We start from the raw sequence: 12749 nt of genomic DNA on the forward strand, positions 1-12749 counted from the left end.
TTCTTTCCTGTTTAATCCCATTTTGCACTGAGGATTGAGCTAACACACTCATTCACACCCCAGGGCCTTTGCGCTCGTGGTTCCCTCTGCCTTGAGTGTTCATCCTCAGGGCCAGCTCATCTCATTCAGGTCTCTGCTCAAATGCCGTGTCCTCAGAAAGGCCTGCTCTGACCTTTCTATTCTAAAGAAGAAAGAAGGCCACCCCTCACCCCTGGCCTCCCGACCTTATCTGTCACATCATGGATTTTAATTCCTTCACAGCCTTCCGAATTCTTTTTATTTGCCAAACTTGCTTTTGTTGCTACTCCTCTCCCTCACCCATCAATTGGAATGTAAGCTCTAAAAGGATAGGGATTTTGTCTGTCTTGTTCTCACCTGGGTTCCAGTGTAAGGAGCACTGCCTGCACATGGCAGGTTCTCCAAAATGGTCTCTTGAATTGTTAATTTGTTCTTTTCCAAGTCTCTCTTCTGCTTCTGCTAATGGGGCCACTTGCTCACCCTACCTCTACCTTAATCAGAAAGTTGGTGTTCATCCTTGATTCCTCTCCTGGAGATTTTCTCTCCTACATATTCTCAAATCCACCCTTCTCTCCAGCCTCTTTCTTATCTGTGTTTCTCATGAGGATGCCCTGATTGGCTAGGCTTAAATCAGGTGACCACCCCTAGAGCTGAGGAGCTTCATCAAACCTCATCAAGTGAGAGGGCTTGAGTGTGTGCCCTGCCTAGATTTGCTCATTAGCTGTTAGTAGCAATGTAATTATCGGGCTAAAGGGTAGTGAGACAGCTCAGCGCTGGTGAAATGAATTTCCTTCTCTCTTCTTTCTTGCTAATCTTACCTTCTCTGAGTGGTCCAGCTATTCTTTTTTGTTAACTGCTTAAACCCATTAATACTCTTTTTTAAAAAACATTTTTTATTAAAAGATTTTTTTATTGAGGTATAATTGACAGAATTATATTAGTTCAGGTGTCCAGTGTTTATGACTATTCTTAATTTTATATATCTGAATGAGTTTTATCACAAACTGGACTATTGCCCATTTCTTGGCAAAGTCAGCCTGGATTCCAAAGGGAAATGTAATTTGGATTAAAGAACAATAGGGGGCATTGTAGTATGAACTGGAGGAACAAAAAAGCATCTGTTTGGGCATTTTGGAAAAGCCTGCTTGAAAAGGGAGGGAGAAGTTCAGAAGGCTTCTAGGCAGGGCCTTTGTTAGTGCTGGATGGTTGGTTGTTTTCTAGCTCCATGATAGGCCTAGAGAATGTGGGGTGTGGAACACTCTTGTTTCATCAACGTTAGGACAGATAGGAAAAAGGATAGGATCAATGTGAGCACTGAATCCAGTGGATCCATTTGAATAATTCCTGGTGGACTTTAAAAAAAAAATAAATTTATTTTATTTTATTTATTTACCTTTGGCTGCGTTGGGTCTTTTTTGCTGCACATGGGCTTTCGCTAGTTGCAGCAAGTGGGGGCTACTCTTCGTTGTGGTGCACGGGCTTCTTACTGCGGTGGCTTCTTTTGTTGTACAGCACAGGCTCTAGGCGCACGGGCTTCAGTAGCTGTAGTTGTGGCTGAGTTGTGGCTCGTGGGCTGTAGAGCGCAGGCTCAGTAGTTGTGGCACATGGGCTTAGTTGCTTTGTGGCATGTGGGATCTTCCTGGCCTAGGGATCGAACTTGTGTCCCCTGCATTGGCAGACAGATTCTCAACCACTGCGCCACCAGGGAAGTCCCTTCCTGGTGGACTTTATTGGCCATTCCTTGAGCATTGTACGTGGGATGCACCCAGCCAGAGTCCTGGGTGGCATGGGGTGTTCCTGCCTGAGGTCTCCAACCCCAGTGGACACAGTGTGATGAGACCTAACAGCTTGGATCCATTTTGGAGGGAATCAGAAACTAGCCATGAAAGTAGTAGTGTGTCAAAGGCACAGGCTTTTTTTTTTTTTTTTTTTTTTTGCGGTACGCGGGCCTCTCACTGTTGTGGCCTCTCCCGTTGTGGAGCACAGGCTCCGGATGCGCAGGCTCAGCGGCCATGGCCCACGGGCCCAGCCACTCTGCGGCATGCGGGATCCTCCCGGACCGGGGCACGAACCCGTGTCCTCTGCATCGGCAGGCGGACTCTCAACCACTGCACCACCAGGGAAGCCCAGGCACAGGCTTTTGAGTCAGGTGGACCTACATTAAAATCTCACTGCAGTCACTTGGTAGTTGTTTGACTCTGGGCATGTTAGCTAATCCCTCTGAGCCTGAGTGTGAATTAGTGAAAAAAATAAAAACACCTACCTCATAGGGTCATTGAGATAATGTATATAAAGGGCTTGAAAATAGTAGGTGCTTGATAAATATTGGCTTCTGTTCCTTCAAACGTTATGTTGTATGACCCCTGCAGTTTGCACATTAAATCTTCAACACCTGCCAGTGTTTTTGGAGTTCTCTACCTAGTGGTTCTCAATTGTTTGGAGTATAGTGGTACCCTAGAGACCTCTCTTTGGGAAGTGGGAGCATTTAATTATAATTTTGCAAACATCATAGTAAAGATTAGATCAGGCAAGAATCATCAATGGATATATACTAAATCTAGGGGGTTGGATGGGGTTTTGATGAAGGATAGTTGCATGGTCCTAAAGCATCTTGCAGGGGAAGAAATAAAACAGTAGGGATATTGAGAAAAAAATCTGACGTCCCCCTTGATCAAGTGTTCAAAATTAAAATGACTTATGAAGGATAGATGGACATGACGTGCCTCTGACTGTGAGACCCATAGAGGGAAATGTCTGTGCAGTGTTCTGGCTGAGAATGCAAACCTCAATCTAATCACAAGGAAACTTCAGACACGCAAAATCAGGAACATTCTCTTATAATAAAGAACAAGGAGGTTGGTTCAAGATGGTGGACTAGAAGGACATGCGCTCACTCCCTCTTCTGAGAGCACCGGAATCACAACTAACTGCTGAACAGTCATCAACAGGAAGACACTGGAACTCACCAAAAAAGATACCCCACATCCAAAGACAAAGGAGAAGCTGCAATGAGACAGTAGGAGAGGCACAATCACAATAAAATCAAATCCCATAACCGCTGGGTGGGTGACTCACAAATTGGAGAACAATTATACTACAGAAGTCCAGCCACTGGAGTGAAGGATCTGAGCCCCACATCAGGCTTCCAAACCTGGGTGTCTGGCAATGGGAGGAGGAATTCCTAGAGAATCAGACTTTGAAGGCTAGTGGGATATGATTGCAGGACTTTGACAGGACTGGGGGAAACAGAGACCCCACTCTTTGAGGGCACACACAAAGTAGTGTGTGCATCAGGACCCATGGGGAAGGAGCAGTGACCTGATAGGAGACTGAACCAGACCTACCTGCTAGTGTTGGAGCGTCTCCTGCAGAGGCAGGGGGTGGCTGTGGCTCACTGCGGGGACAAGGACACTGGCAGCAGAAGTTCTGGGAAGTACTCCTTGGCATGAGCCCTCATGGAGTCCACCATTAGTCCCACCAAAGAGCCTGTAGCCTCCAATGCTGGGTCGCCTCAGGCCAAACAAACAACAGGGAGGGAACTCAGCCCCACCCATCAGCAGACAAGCAGATTAAAGTTTTACTGAGCTCTGCCTACCAGAGCAACACTGAGCTCTACCACCACCAGTCCCTCCCATCAGAAAGCTTGCACAAGCCTCTTAGATAGCCTCATCCACCAGAGGGCAGACAGCAGAAGCAAGAACTACAATCCTGCAGCCTGTGGAATGAAAACCACATTCAAAGAAAGATAGACAAGATGAAAAGGCAGAGGACTAGGTACCAGATGAAGGAACAAGACAAAACCCCAGAAAAACAACTAAATGAAGTGGAGATAGGCAACTTTCCAGAAAAAGAATTCAGAATAGTGATAGTGAAGATGATCCTGGACCTCAGAAAAAGAATGGAGGCAAAGATCGAGAAGATGCAAGAAATGTTTAACAAAGACCTAGAAGAATTAAAGAACAAACGCCTAGAAAAATAAAGAACAAATAAACAGAGATGAACAATATAATAACTGAAATGAAAAATACACTAGAAGGAATCAATAGCAGAATAACTGAGGCAGAAGAACGGATAAGTGACCTGGAAGACAGAATGGTGGAATTCACTGCTGCTGAACAGAATAAACTAAAAAGAATGAAAAGAAATGAAGACAGCCTAAGAGACCTCTGGGACAACATTAAGCATACCAATGTTTGCATTATAGGGGTCCCAGAAGGAGAAGAGAGAGAGAAAGGACCCGAGAAAATATTTGAAGAAATTATAGTCGAAAACTTTCCTAACATGGGAAAGGAAATAGCCACCAAAGTCCAGGAAGCGCAAAGAGTCCCAGGCAGGATAGACACAGGGAAAAATACACCGAAACACATAGTAATCAAGTTGACAAAAATTAAAGACAAAGAAAAATTCTTAAAAGCAGCAAGGGAAAAATGACAAATAGCATGCAAGGAAATTTGCATAAGGTTAACAGTTGATTTCTCAGCAGAAACTGTACAAGCCAGAAGGGAGTGGCACTGCATATTTAAAGTGTTGAAAGGGAATAACCTACAACCAAGATTACTCTACCAGGCAAGGATCTCATTCAGATTCGACAGAGAAATCAAAAGCTTTACAGACAAGCAAAAGCTAAGAGAATTCAGCAGCACCAAACCAGCTCTACAACAAATGCTATAGGAACTTCTCTAAGTGGGAAACACAAGAGAAGAAAAGGACCTACAAAAACAAACCCAAAACAATTAAGAAAATGGTAATAATAGCATACATATCGATAATTACCTTAAATGTGAGTGGATTAAATGCTCCAACCAAAAGACACAGACTGGATGAATGGATACAGAAACAAGACCCATCAACATGCTGTCTACAAGAGACCCACTTCTGACCTAGGGACACATACAGACTGAAAATGAGGGGATGGAAAAAGATATTCCATGCAAATGGAAATCAAAAGAAAGGTGGAGTAGCAATACTCATATCAGATACAATAGACTTTAAAATAAAGAATGTTACAAGAGACAAGGAAGGACAGTACATAATGATCAAGGGATCAATCCAAGAAGAAGATATAACAAATATAAATATATATGCACCCAACCTAGGAGCACCTCAATACATAAGGCAACTACTAACAGCTATAAAACAGGAAATCTACAGTAACACAATAATAGTGGGGGACTTTAATACCTCACACCAGTGGACAGATCAGTCAGACAGAAAATTAATAAGGAAACACAAGCTCTAAATGACACCATAGACCAGATAGATTTAATTGATATTTGTAGGACATTTCATCTGAAAACAGCAGATTACACTTTCTTCTCAAGTGCACACAAAACATTCTCCAGGATAGATCACATCTGGGGTCACAAATCAAGCCTCGGTAAATTTAAGAAAATTGAAATCATATCAGGCATCTTTTCTGACAACAACGCTATGAGATTAGACATCAATAACAGGGAAAAAAGCATAAAACACACAAACACATAGAGGCTAAACAATACGTTACTAAATAACCAAGAGATCACTGAAGAAATCAATGAGAAAATAAAAAAAAAAATACCTAGAGACAAATGACAATGAAAACACGACAATCCAAAAATTATGGGATGCAGCAAAAGCAGTTCTAAGAGGGAAGTTTTTTAGCAATACAAGCCTACCTGAAGAAATAAGAAAAATCTCAAATAAACAAGCTAACATTACACCTAAAGGAACTAGAAAAAGAAGGACAGACAAAACCCAGAGTTAGTAGAAGGAAAGAAATCATAAAGATCAGAGCAGAAATAAATGAAATAGGAACAAAGAAAACAATAGCAAAGATCAATAAAACTAAAAGCTGGTTCTTTGAGAAGATAAACAAAATGGATAAACCTTTATCCAGACTCATCAAGAAAAAGAGGGAAAGGACTCAAATCAATAAAATTAGAAATGAAAAAGGAGAAGTTACAATGGACACTGCAGAAATACAAAGCATCCTAAGAGAGTACTACAAGCAACTCTATGCCAATAAAATGGACAACTTGGAAGAAATGTACAAATTCTTAGAAGGGTATAACCTTCCAAGACTGAACCAGGAAGAAATAGAATATGAACAGAACAATTACAAGTAATGAAATTGAAAAATCTTCCAACAAACAGAAGTCCAGGACCAGATGGCTTTACAGGTGAATTCTGTCAAGCATTTAGAGAAGAGCTAACACCCATCTGTCTCAAACTCTTCCAAAAAATTGCAGAGGAAGGAACACTCCCAAACTCATTCTATGAGACCAGCATCACCCTGATACCAAAACCAGACAAGCATACTACAAAAAAAGAAAATTACAGACCAGTAACACTGATGAATATAGATGCAGAAATCCTCAACAAAATACTAGCAAACAGAACTCAACAACACATTAAAAGGATCATACACCATGATCAAGTGGGATTTATCCTAGGGATGCAAGCATTCTTCAATGTATGCAAATTAGTGTGATACACATATTAACAAATTGAAGACTAAAAACTATATGATCATCTCAATAGATGCAGAAAAAGCTTTTGACAAAGTTCAACACCCATTTATGATAAAAACTCTCCAGAAAGTGGACATAGAGGGAACCTACCTCAACATAATAAAGGCCATATACGGCAAACCCACAGCAAACCTCATTCTCAATGGTGAGAAACTGAAAGCATTTCCTCTAAGATCAGGAACAAGACAAGGATGTCCACTCTTGCCACTATTATTCAACATACTTTTGGAATTCCTAGCCACAGCAATCAGAAGAGAAAAAAAAATAAAAGGAATCCAAATTAGAAAAGAAGAAGTAAAACTGTCATGTTTGCAGATGACATGATACTATACATAGAGAATCCTAAAGATGCCACCAGAAAACTACTAGAGCTAATCAATGAATTTGGTAAAGTTGCAGGATACAAAATTAATCCACAGAAATCTCTTGCATTTCTATATACTAACAATGAAAGATCAGAAAGAGAATTTAAGGGAACAATCCCATTCACCATTGCAAGAAAAAGAATAAAATACCTAGGAATAAACCTACCTGAGGAGGTAAAAAACCTGTACTCAGAAAACTATAAGACACTGATTAAAGAAATCAAAGATGACACAAACAGATGGAGAGATATACCCTGTTCTTGGAAGAATCAATATTGTGAAAATGACTCTACTACTCAAAGCAATCTACAGATTCAACGCAATCCCTATCAAATTACCAATGGCATTTTTTTACAGAACTAGAACAAAAAATCTTAAAATTTGTATGGAGACACGAAAGACCCTGAATAGCCAAAGCAATCTTGAGGGAAAAAAAACGGAGCTGGAGGAATCAGACTCCCTGACTTCAGACTATACTACAAAGCTACAGTAATCAAGAAAATATGGTACTGGCACAAAAACAGAAATATAGATCAGGGCTTCCCTGATGGCGCAGTGGTTGAGAGTCCGCCTGCCGATGCAGGGGACACGGGTTTGTGCCCTGGTCCGGGATGATCCCACATGCCGCGGAGCGGCTGGGCCCGTGAGCCATGGCCACTGCGCCTGCGCGTCCGGAGCCCGCGCTCCGCAACGGCAGAGGCCACAGCAGTGAGAGGCCCGCGTACCGCAAAAAAAAAAAAAAAAAAAAAAAGAAATATAGATCAATGGAACAGGATAGAAAGCCCAGAGATAAACCCACACACATATGGTCACCTATCTTTTACAAAGGAGGCCAGAATATACAATGGAGAAAAGACAGTCTCTTCAATAAGTGGTGCTGGGAAAACTGGTCAGCTACATGTAAAAGAATCCCTAACACTATACACAAAAATAAACTCAAAATGGATTAAAGACCTAAATGTAGGGCCAGACACTATAAAACTCTTAGAGGAAAACATAGGAAGAACACTCTTTGACATCAGTCACAGCAAGATCTTTTTTGACCCACATCCTAGAGTAATGGAAATAAAAACAAAAATAAATAAATGGGACCTAATGAAACTTAAAGGGTTTTGCACAGTAAAGGAAATTATAAACAAGACAAAAAGACAGCCCTCAGAATGGGAGAAAATATTTGCAAACAAATCAACGGACAAAGGATTAATCTCCAAAATATATAAACAGCTCATGCAGCTCAATATCAAGAAAACAAACAACCTAATCAAAAAATGGGCAGAAGACCTAAATAGATATTTCTCCAAAGAAGACATACAGATGGCCAAGGGGCACATGAAAAGCTGCTCAACATCACTAATTATTAGAGAAATGCAAATCAAAACTACAGTGAGGTACCACCTCACACCAGTTAGAATGGGCATCATCAGAAAATCTACACACAACAAATGCTGGAGAGGGTGTGGAGAAAAGGGAACCCTCCTGCACTGTTTGTGGGAATATAAATTGATACAGTCACTATGGAGAACTGTATGGAAGTTCCTTAGAAAGGTAAAAATAGAATTACCGTATGACTCAGCAATCCCACTACTGGGCATATACCCAGAGAAAACCATAATTCAAAAAGACACATGCAGCCCAATGTTCATTGCAGGTCTGTTTACAATAGCCAGGTCATGGAAGCAACCTAAATGCCTACTGACAGGCGAATGGATAAAGAAGATGTGGCACATATATACAATGGAATATTACTCAGCCATAAAAAAGAACGAAATTGGGTCATTTGTAGAGAAGTGGATGGACCTAGAGACTGTCATACAGCGTAAGTCAGAAAGAGAAAGACAAATATTGTATATTAATGCATATATGTGGAATCTAGAAAAATGATACAGATGAACCGGTTTGCAAGGCAGAAATAGAGACAGATGTAGAGAACAAACATCTGGATAACAAAGGGGAAAACGGGGTGGTGGGTGGTTTTGGGATGAATTGGGAGATTGGGATTGATGTGTATGCACTAATATGTATAAAATAGATTACTAATAAGAACCTGCTGTACTACAAAAATCAAATCAAATAAAATTAAAAAAAAACCCCAAATAACCAAGTGGTATGGGTGGAGCTGTAGTCTTCAAAAATGTCAATGTCATAAAAAGATAAGCAAAGGCTATTGGAAATGTTCCAGATTGGAGAAGGCTAAGGAGGCATGACAGTTAAATGCAATGCCTGACCCTAAACTGGATCCTTTTGTGGATGGGAAAGGCCATAAAGGATGTTATTAGGTCAACTGAAAAAATTGGAATATGGATGGTCACTTAGATAAAAGCACTGTCAGTGTAAATTTATGAAGGTGAAAACTGTATTGTGGTTATTCCTATTGTTAGGAAATATACCCGTAAGCCTTTAGGAGTAAAAGGCCATAATATATGTAACTGACTCCAAAATGGTTCAGAAAAATAAATTTATATATATATCCACAGCTACACCCACACCCATGTATACATATTACATATGAATGAACATATACATATGGAGAGGGGAGAGAGGAGAAGGGGCGGCTGAGAGAGAGACGGAGAGAGAGAGAAAGGAAAGCAAGTGAGGTAAAATGTTAATAATAGGTGAATCTGGGTGAAGTGTTTATGGGTGTTCCTTGTACCATTTTTGGGGCAACTTTTTGCAAGATTTCTCAACAGTTAAAAATAATTCATCATGCTTTTCTCACCTTCCCTGCCCCCAGAGACCTGGAGCACAAAGGATGTTGGCGTGGTGGAGATGAACAGGTGTGCATAAGGAAAACTGTCAAGGTGATTCTGATATCCTCCCAACCATGCCTGATTGAAAGGTGGGAGCTGGACTCTGCGGGAGGAATCCCACTTGACATCTTAGTTCTTGAATCACGACTCAGAGGTGGTAAAATCAACAATCATAATTTTGCAGAGTCTTGAATGAAATGGTGTTTGTGACTGAGGACTAGAGGATCCAGGACAGAAAGAGGGAATCGAGGCCGTAAGGGGCAAGGAGAGCCTTTGGGTAGACATTTTCACCTGCACACCTAGGTGTGCAAGACATACTATCTTTCTAAAAATCATTTAAGGCTTTATTCCAATCTCCTATCCCAGTTGGTTGGCAGGAAGTTCAAAGAGTCATTACGGGGACTCACCTTCCTAGGTCCTAGGAATGAGAGAGTCACTGGTCCTCACTGGGGACCATGGAGTTCCACACTGGGGACCGTGGAGTTGCCTGGTTCCCTGCAGGTCCCACCCTGGTTGGTGGCTTGGCTGGCTGATTCTCCACCATGTTCAATACACAGGGAGTCTTTGGCCAGTCTGGGCACCTGTGTGCCAGGGGTGCTGCCATGCTGGGGGCCTCTTGCGGTCACCCCTGTGAGGTCCTTCCACTACCACCCTGGTGCACTGCCACATGGCAGGGTGTGGGCCCCTGCTCCCCATGGGACCCCATCCCCAGTCTGGATTGCTTACCATCTGGGGGATGGTCTGCCTTTCCTTCTTCGGAACCTTCAAAGTTACACAGCACCCTCTGTGCCATCCTCCCAGACTAGCTACTCACCCATCAGCATAATTTTATCAGTGAGTTCAGGATTTTACAAAAGACAAGATGGGACCACAGACTTAGCCACCTAGTTACTTGCTTGGAATTGGGTGTGAGGTGGAGGTGGGAACCACAGAAAAAAACAAATGAATGTCAGAAAATATCTTGACATGTAACTTTTTATTTCCTATGTATACGTAGTCCAATTTCAAATTTTAAAAATATTCCCATCAATACGGGCAAATCAGGGGCAGTTCTGCCTGGTCTTTAGAAGCTGTTTTCTCACCAGCCACTAGGTGTCACATCTGAAAATCTCAGAGCAGCCCCAGGGGTGAACCTTCTGTTTTGGGGTCAGCACACAAGTTTATAAATATTTTGGTGTTCAGAAAGGAAGGCTCAGGATAATTTTAGTCCATCAGGGATTTTTTTTTTTTTCACTAAGGACAATACTTTAAGACTGGTGGCATGTTAAAAGGAAACTCTACAAAGTAGTGATATTGAACTGATGTGGAGGGAATGAATGGTTTCAAAGTAGTGAATGACTTACACCCACCAAAATGTCTGTGTAGCTCTTTTGATTCCCATTGTTTTCCTGTCACATGACTAGACACTTCCTGGTAGGTTCAGTATAAAAATCACAGTTGACTTAAATTCTGGCTTCTGATCCTAGAGGCCAGAAGTGAACTCACCACGCAGAGATGGGAACTTTCTGGGTCCTCTCACTCCCCCAGGGGTGAGGAAGATGAGATCTCTCCCCAGAGAGAACCCATGGAGGGTTTCCCTCCATGAGCTGACCACTCTGCCCATGAAACAAAGAATTGGGGTGGGTGGAATTTGAGAGAAAAGTGACTCCTGTTTCATCGGGACCTTCTCTGTGCCACGTATTTTACTGATACGTCGACCCATAATGCTTACAGCAGTCCTGAAAAGTAGAGGTAATTACGCATCCCCATTTTGCACATGGGAACACTGAGGCCCAGAAAATCGCATGGCTTTTCCAAGGTCATGTAGCTAATGAGGGGTGGAGCCAGGCTTGCCTACCTCTCCACTGCTGACTGGTTAGTTCACTTACTTTCGGTTGGACGGTGTTAAATTCAGTTACGGCCCTTCCCGTCATTGCCTCCCTCCCCAACCTTGACTCTAATATTCACAGACTTCCTGCTTGGGGTCAGAAACTTGAAGCCAAAGTCCTAATCACTGAAGTCTCCTCTGGAGAGGTGACCCTCGTCAGTGAGCCTGGACACAGGAAGATCCACGTAGCATCTCTCAGGAGACTGGTTAGGCCCAGTCCTTGGGGTTTGACCACAGTTCTCGGGGAACAGCCCAATGTTTAGGTGGGACAGAGAATTTCTGGGCACCCGTCCATGACTGGGTGAAAGAAAGGACACGCTAAGGGTTTGTTTATGCAGTGACTCTGACAGATGTGTGGAGCGGAAGTGTTGAGAAGTCAGCCTGCAGAATAAATCGACTCATCCTCTGTTTGAAGGCTGGAGGAGCGAGTTGGGGTGACAGGTGGCCTCTGTTGACAGTGTTCTCTATCTTTAGATTAATTGGGTCCACTTTGGCTACCATAGCGCGATATCACAGGGTGGAAATGTGATGATATTTGCTCAAGGCGTTTCTCTGGGAGTGGATGAGAGAATAAGTAAAATCCTTCCTGAAGAGCAGTGTTTCTGCTTGTTTGTTTGTTTATTTTGCTTTTTAAAACTTAAGCCCAGTGTAGTGAGGAAACTGTGAGATTTTAAGTCAGATCAAGATTCAAGTCCCAGGAATACCTCATCCTCCCTACGAGGACACGTAGAGGTTTGAGAACTTGCCCAAGGTCCCCCTGCTGCTGAGAGGCGGAGCCCAAATTGGATGCACTTGTCCTGATTCCAAGGCAGTATCCTGTCTGGAGCAGAGACTTGTCCCGGGCCCACGAACATGAGGCATTTGTGCTGTACTTTTGGGGCACTTGTCCAGTCATGCCTACCTGTGCCAGTGCACGGGGGGAATTTAAGGATGCGCTGACGAAGGCAGAGAGGAGAAGGAAGAAAAAGGCAGGAGAGGGAAATTCTCCAGCTGGGGTCTCGCTACTGCCCCTCACCAGCCTTGGCCCTGTCATCCTCCTTGTTTAGAGTATGGGACCGCAGTTTATCCAAACTTCTTTTTGGCAGGATAAAAACGCTGGCGACCCCTCTGAGTCTGGGGAGTTGGGAAACACACACCATATGAAATGTTTAAAAATCAGGACTGTAAAAATGTCTTTTTCTTTTTGATAAACTTTTGCTGATTGCCTACCATGTGCGATGATCCATCGAGGTCCAAACCGTGG

General features: G+C 42.6%; 1 protein-coding gene across 6 annotated transcripts in view; it reads left to right on the plus strand.

Annotated features, from left to right (window-relative positions):
- PDE1C (phosphodiesterase 1C) overlaps positions 1-12749 on the plus strand; it is a 554383-nt gene that overhangs the window by 117101 nt on the left and 424533 nt on the right. The window lies entirely within an intron of this gene.

The sequence above is a fragment of the Globicephala melas genome, chromosome 9 (genome assembly GCF_963455315.2).
Source record: "Globicephala melas chromosome 9, mGloMel1.2, whole genome shotgun sequence".
Taxonomy (NCBI): domain Eukaryota; kingdom Metazoa; phylum Chordata; class Mammalia; order Artiodactyla; family Delphinidae; genus Globicephala; species Globicephala melas.